A 7,015-nucleotide genomic window follows, 5' to 3' on the forward strand; every position below is an offset into this window, starting at 1 on the left:
TATCATTAATCACACAACAGGGCAAAATTCTAGGCAAGTTAGAATAATGAATGAGAATTCCTACCACTCCTGGAATAGAAGTGGGGTTGTGGGGGGAAGGAATTGCCTCTGAGAGGACTGCTCTGATTAGCACACCAGCTATGATGCTCCTTTTCCTATCAGTCCCAATTCTGTCCACTGATGACAGTATTGTGAATTGTGTGATGCACCAGCCACAGAGGTAGTTTGTTATAGACTCTCACAAGGGAATAACTGGGGGCCACATGCCCAGATATTCAATGCCTGCTCAATCTTGTTTGTACACACGATCCCAAGATGGGAGACCAATTTCTTGACTTGAACTTAAGCTCTCAGCTCTTTAAATTTCTCCCAGAAATTACAAAACAGCCCCAAGAGTCTCTGAATCAAAATGTCACTAACTGGTGGACTTTGAATAACATCTGTTTGAATATGTCTCATCTCCATGGCAATGCAGGGTTACAAGCTATTAAATTTAATGTACTAGTACCAACATTGTCCTGATTATCTGTGTTCCCATCTGCACTTCCTTCTGTTTTCTTCTGTGTATTTTTAAAAAACGTTTCATGAACAATCTTTTCCTTTTCTTTTAAAGCATCAGCGTCATTCCCCACCATAATTCTACCCACTCGCCCTCAAATAATTGAAAGCTTTCCTTTTTAACAACTAAGTATAGACAAGTAAACAGATTTACACGTCAGTTATTTCTCAAAGTGTTCGCCTCATTCTGATGGTCCATCACCTTTTGACCAAGTAGTGGGAAGCATCCTTAGTCTCTGTAGCCATGATGGCTCATTGACTCTTTCAAAGTTGTTTTCTTTTATAACAATGAGGTCATTCTATAAATTATTCTGGTTCTGCTCACTTTACTCTTCTATCCATTTGTACAAGTCCTCCCAGGTTTCTCTGTGTTCATCCCTTCTGCCGTCTCTTATGCTCAGTGATATCACGTCACTCATGGTCTTTCTACTACATTAACCTTCTCTCGTGCCTAGATCTCACTTCCTTTTCTCCACTTACCAAGACTTCTTGTATCCTCATGTGAAGGCCAGTTCCATTCTAATAATTTTTGTCAGAAATAAAGCGATGCCACATTAAAGTCGAATGAGAGACTTATCCCTGTAGGGTGAGTATGGTGGGGACAAGAAACAGGAGAGATAACAGATGAAGTAATTTTTCTGGAGTCATAGGGAAGTAATGGCAGAGCCAGGATTGAAAACTCAGGTCCCAGAATGATGAGAATAATATACTGTTTGATCAACCTTCAGAAAAACTTTTTTTTTTTTTTGGCCAATGTAAGGATTTATACCTGCTTCAAGATAAATAATCAAATAACATCAAAGGCAAATCCCACTGCAGTCTTATAATTGCACCTGAAAATTCCTAGGCGCTAGCCTTTGAGTATTTGAAACAACTGAAGGATTTAGAAAGGCCATGATGTTTTCATGGAATTTAACCTTAGGAATCGATCTTTTCACGTTCTTTCCTTTGTTTTGGGGGCAAGGGAGATACTTGTTATTCTTGTCTTTTAAAAATAGAATCAAAAGACCCAATTTTTCCCAAGTTCAGTAAAGTCTTAAGTTTCCCTAATTGACTGCCTAGTTCCATGCTAGTTTCCAGATCCAGAGAAGAAGTTGAGAGTAAAGTGCTGGTGATGTGGGCGAACCACAGTAAAAAGTGTAAAGTTTGGGCCACGTTTGGGGATGATGAAATCTGGTTCCCAGCTCTCCTCGTGAAACAGGAAGTTATCATTCATGTCACTGAATAACTGTTGATTCAGTATCCACAAAAACCCAATCCCAGGCCTCATACATTTTCCTTCCCTGATTAGCCTAGTCTTGGGATTGCAGCTGTGAAAGCTAGGCCATGTGGCTGACAGGTAAGCTTTAGACTAGTTGACTCAATTTTTGCATTTTGGACGCAAGCTAAAACATCTTTCATAGTAATTTAGAAAATAAAAATTCAATGCATTGCAGTGTTCCCTTGTCTTCCAGTTAAACTATTTTTCCAGGTCATTTCAGGGAAAATTTCGACCTGGACTGGTTCCACACTGATCTCTAAGAGGGAAGAGTAAAGCAAAATGGCAGGAATGGCAGGGCTATTGGCCAATTCCTTCTCTCAGATACCAGCTAGGAAGGACTTATACAAGTGTTCACAAGATTATGGAACATACTGGAGTGCGTTCAGCCTTTCTGAATGTGGAACTACCAGTTTCCCTCCCAAAGGACCATCTGCCAGAGGACTTTCCAAAATGTAAATTCTGATATTAAACACTTTCCTGGAGGAAAGTCAACTCTCTGGATTCTGGATAGCATCAAACCACCAAAATGAAAACTTTAAATAATTACCCTTAAAACATTTTTGTAAATGGCTTTTGTTCTTGAATATAGTTAGTAGCTCTGGCATTTCCCTGAAATTCTCTTTTATATTTCTCTCTTAAAGTCTCTTATGTAGGATTTTAGGATCCTAAATTTTAAGTAAAAATTTTAAGTAAAAAAAAATTTTTTTAAAGATCTGAGGCCCTCTAGTCCAATCCCTGATTTTACAGGTGAGGAAACTGAGGCCCTCAGAAATTTTGACGTACCAGGTCACACAATGCAGATAAGAGGAAGAGTCTGAACCAGTGGTTTTTCCCTTTGATGTAGACAGTTACCCATTAAAATCTAAACTCCTGACTGGCAGAGACTAGAACGTTCCAGGGCTTAGCAGAGTGACATGTCCATGGGTGCTTAAACAGTTGCTGAAAGGAAGGAAATTAAAATAACATCCTTTCATGGTGCTCCCTGATGAGACTTCCCTGGTTCGGACCTTTCCCTCTTCTCCTCCATTTCCCCCACATGTGGCTGCCAAAAGGACATTATTAAAGCCCAGATCCACCAGGCTCTTACAGTCTGGCCCCAGCCTCCATGTACGTTCCCCCTTCTGCACTACTTAGTAGTGGCATACTGGGCATGAGGGCATGTGGAGGTCCTGAAATACCCCATCTATCCCTCTCTTCCTTTTCTGTTCAACCCTCCCCAAGGTCCAAGGCAGAAGAGTTGTAATGGCTTGCCAATGGGGGTTATGTGACTTGGCCAGGGTCACACAACTTAGGAGGTATCTGGGGCCAGATTTGAACCCAGGAAGATGAGTCTCCCTGACTTCACTTCCAGTGGCTCTATCCGCTGCACCTTGAGTACACAGTAATGAACAATATGATGAAGACTCTGGAAACTGTTCCTTGAGGGCTGGTGTGTCCAGACAATTTGGACAGCTAGCAAATTGTTTCTCTGGGCAGAGGAAGACTTCCTGCCTCCAGAGGAGAATGAACCAAACTAAGTAGTAGTGGTAGTGGTGGTGGTGGTGGTGGTGGTGGTAGTAGTCATGGTGAGCATTTGTGTTTTACTTTAAGCTTGGTAAAAAAAAAAGTGCTTTTGCATATATTTGAATTTGATCCTCATCACAATCCTGTGATGTAGGTGCTTGTATTACTCACATTTTATAGATGAGGAAACCAAGACTGATAGGTGAAGGGAATTTCCCAGGTGAGTATCCGAGGCAGAATCGGAACGTCCATCTTCCCACCTCCAAGTTCAGAACTCTAGTCAGGTACCACTTCTGCTCCATGCTGCTTCTCTAGGAGAATGGAAACATCTTGAGGTTGGGGATTATTCTATTTTTTCCCCCTCTTTATCCTCAGCTATCCCCTACCTCACCTAAAATATGGGTAAATGAGCATTTTGAGTATTTTTTATTTCATTGAGACTTATGATTTCATCTATCTCAAGAATTCTCTGAAATTTTTTCAGTAAATGTCAGTTGTACAACTCATCTCTCACTTAGAATCAGAAAGGTGATGGGAGCACTAATGTTAAGTGATTCCCCCCTGGCTGTGTGTGTGTGTGTGTGTGTGTGTGTGTGTGTGTGTGTGTGTGTGTGTGTGTTGGAAGCAGGGCTTGAACTTAGTCTTCTTGAGGACAAGGAGGATCCTCTCTCCTATGCTATACTCTGCAGCTTCTCATCATAAATGATGTTCACGCTTACGCTCCAGTGATAGGAACACTACAGATGTAATCTCTATATTTTCAGCATTTTTCTTTATAGTTATTCTTTCTTCTACTTTGATCTACAATCTTCTTCCCTTTCCCTTCTACTAGTAGAGAGACACATTTCTCCCCATCTTTGTCATTTTCTGTTTTCCATTAACTGTCATTTCCATTCCTATCCTTCTCTAGGCTAAAATGTGGACTTGTGCAAAAAACTGCAGACTTTATGCTAAATCGAATCTCCTGTTATTAGTATTATTCTTGAGGATGTGGATCCCATTTCGTCAAAAGAGCAATGTCTTTTGGATAATGATCATTCCTATCTCACCATTGTTTTAATGTCCCAGAGGAAGGTATCATTACTTTGGAGTATCTGTCTTAATAGTGGTTATGGATTTGCATTGAACTGTTTCACATTCTCATTTTTGACATTTTTGCTAGAAAGGTGATAGAGAACAAGAGGAAATTAACTGGCAAGTAGAAATGAAATCTGTGGACTTGGCTTCTTAAGCAGTGCTCTCACTAATTAAGCTAAACCACCCATTGATCACTTGTAATCACAATAATGACTGCTATTTTTATCATGCTTTAAGGTTAGCAGAGTGCTTTGCATGCATCTGTTCTCTGCCATCATTTTTTCATTTCTCAACACTTTCAACCACTTTCCATTGTGATGGAACAAGGAGTTTTGGGAACATCAACTAGAAAGACATCCTGGAAGCTCTTGTGGCTTGGGCATTGTTAGGGTAGGATTTGGAGGTTGGGGAGGTATGTCAGGGACAGAACCATTTTTTAATAAATTTTCAAAGGATATGAATAGGATTCTCAAATGAAGAAATCCAAGCCATCAACAATTTAATGGGGGGAAATGCTCCAGATCATTAATAATTAGAGAAATGTAATTTTTTTTAACCCTTAACTTCTGTGTATTGGTTTCTTGGTGGAAGAGTGGTAAGGGTGGGCAATGGGGGTCAAGTGACTTGCCCAAGGTCACACAGCTGGGAAGTGTCTGAGGCCAGATTTGAACCTAGGACCTCCCGTCTTTAGGCTTAGCTCTCAATCCACTGAGCTACCCAGCTGCCCCTGAGAAATGTAATTTAAAACAAGTCTGAGGTTCTACTTCATACTGATCGAATTGGCAAAGATGACTAAAAGTGAATAGGCTGATTGTTGGCATGACTGTAGGAAAAAAAAAAGGAAAGAGGGAATCAGCAATGCACAGGCTGTGGAGTTGTAATGTGCTCTGACCATGGTGGAAAGCAATTTGGAACTTTACCACCAAACTAGGCATACCTGTTGACCAAGTATTACCATCACCATGCCTAACCCTCCCCCCCCCCCCGAAAAAAGATCAAAGCAAGAAGAAAAGGATCTATAGGCTCAAAAATGTTTAAAGCAGCTTTATTGTTGTAGTAAAAAACTGAAGGCTAAGGGGTGGGTACCTATCGGCTGGGAAATGGTGGAGCAGATAGATCATGTTACTTGAAAGTAATAGACTATGATTGCTACCAGAAGAAATTAGGAAAGGGAGAGAAATTTTCAGAGAAATCTCAGAAGATTTACACGAATAGACACAGAATGAAGTAAGCAGAACTAGAACAATTTGTACAAAAACAACTCCTTATACATCATAAAGTAGATGTGGGAGCTAGAAACTGTAGAAAACCACCAATTGTACGTATACATTTAGGCTTCCCATAATGACAAAGGAACAGAAAATACAGAGGAACATTCTTAGCATGATGAAAGGAAGGAAGAAAGGCAGGAAGGAAGGCAGGAAGGCAGGAAGGCAGGAAGGCAGGAAGGAAGGAAGGAAGGAAGGAAGGAAGGAAGGAAGGAAGGAAGGAAGGAAGGAAGACGCTCTTTGCCAAAAAAGCAGCAGTACCAGCAAGTTAATTAAGAAAATTGTCAATGATGATGAGCTAGCTGGAACTTTTTCAATTCAGATTGACACTATTCAAGATGAGCATAACTCATGTTTGTTAGGTAACGTTGAGCAATGTTACAGAATTAGCATTTCTAACCATAGTAAGCATCATCAAGTATTCAGAAAAGCAAATTCCAAGCTCTTGCAGATGTTCTCAACTCAAAGGTTATTTTGAGGTACTAAAGTGTCCAATTCCATGACATGGCATCATACCTTTTTGAAAAAAAACTATCTTCTAGCCTGGTTCTTTTGTGTTAGCCTTTGTATCTGGTAATAACAAACAATCAGAGGAAGTATGGAATAATGGAGTGAGGACTGATCATGGAACTGGGAAGGCTCTGGGAAACAACATTATGAAAACAAAGAACTGAGAACAACTTAAAAACTCTGATCAACACAAGGACCATCCAGAATTTTAGAGGACTGATGATGGAGAACGCTGCCTACCTTGGCAGAGATGTGATGAACTCAAGCCAACAGTTTTGGACATGGCCGGCATGAGAATTTGTTTTGCTCGACGATGTATAGTTACAACTTTTTTCTTCTCAATGGGTTGAGGAGGTGGAAGGGTTCTGTTTCTGCTCTTTCCCAAAGCCAGTTGAGGCTTCCCCAGCAGGAAGCCATTGTGAGTGCCTCATCACCACACTCTCCTTGGCCCAGGCTCAGGATTCCTGTCGTGCTACCCCATTCACACCACAGTGTTCCTCTTCCTGTGTGAGAGGCTAACAAGGCCATTCACTTGTGACCCGGCTACTCTGGCTAAGTGCTTTGTAAGTATGACCATCCCTGCTAGCTACCACCCTAGGTAGTTAAAATCTCTGAGCCAGCTGTCTTCCCTGGGTGACTCCAGTTCTTCTCCTTTCTTCTAAATTCTCTATAATCTGCCTTCTGACTTCATCAGTCAACTGAAACTGAGCCCTCTGGAGTTACTGAGTGGTTTCTTAATCACCAAATCTAACAGGTTTTTTTCTGAATCTTTACCCTTCTTTGTTTCCCTTCAACCTTTAGAACTGTTGACAACCCCTTTCTCCTGGAGACCAGCTCT

This window comes from Gracilinanus agilis, chromosome 5, assembly GCF_016433145.1.
Source record: "Gracilinanus agilis isolate LMUSP501 chromosome 5, AgileGrace, whole genome shotgun sequence".
Lineage (NCBI taxonomy): Eukaryota > Metazoa > Chordata > Mammalia > Didelphimorphia > Didelphidae > Gracilinanus > Gracilinanus agilis.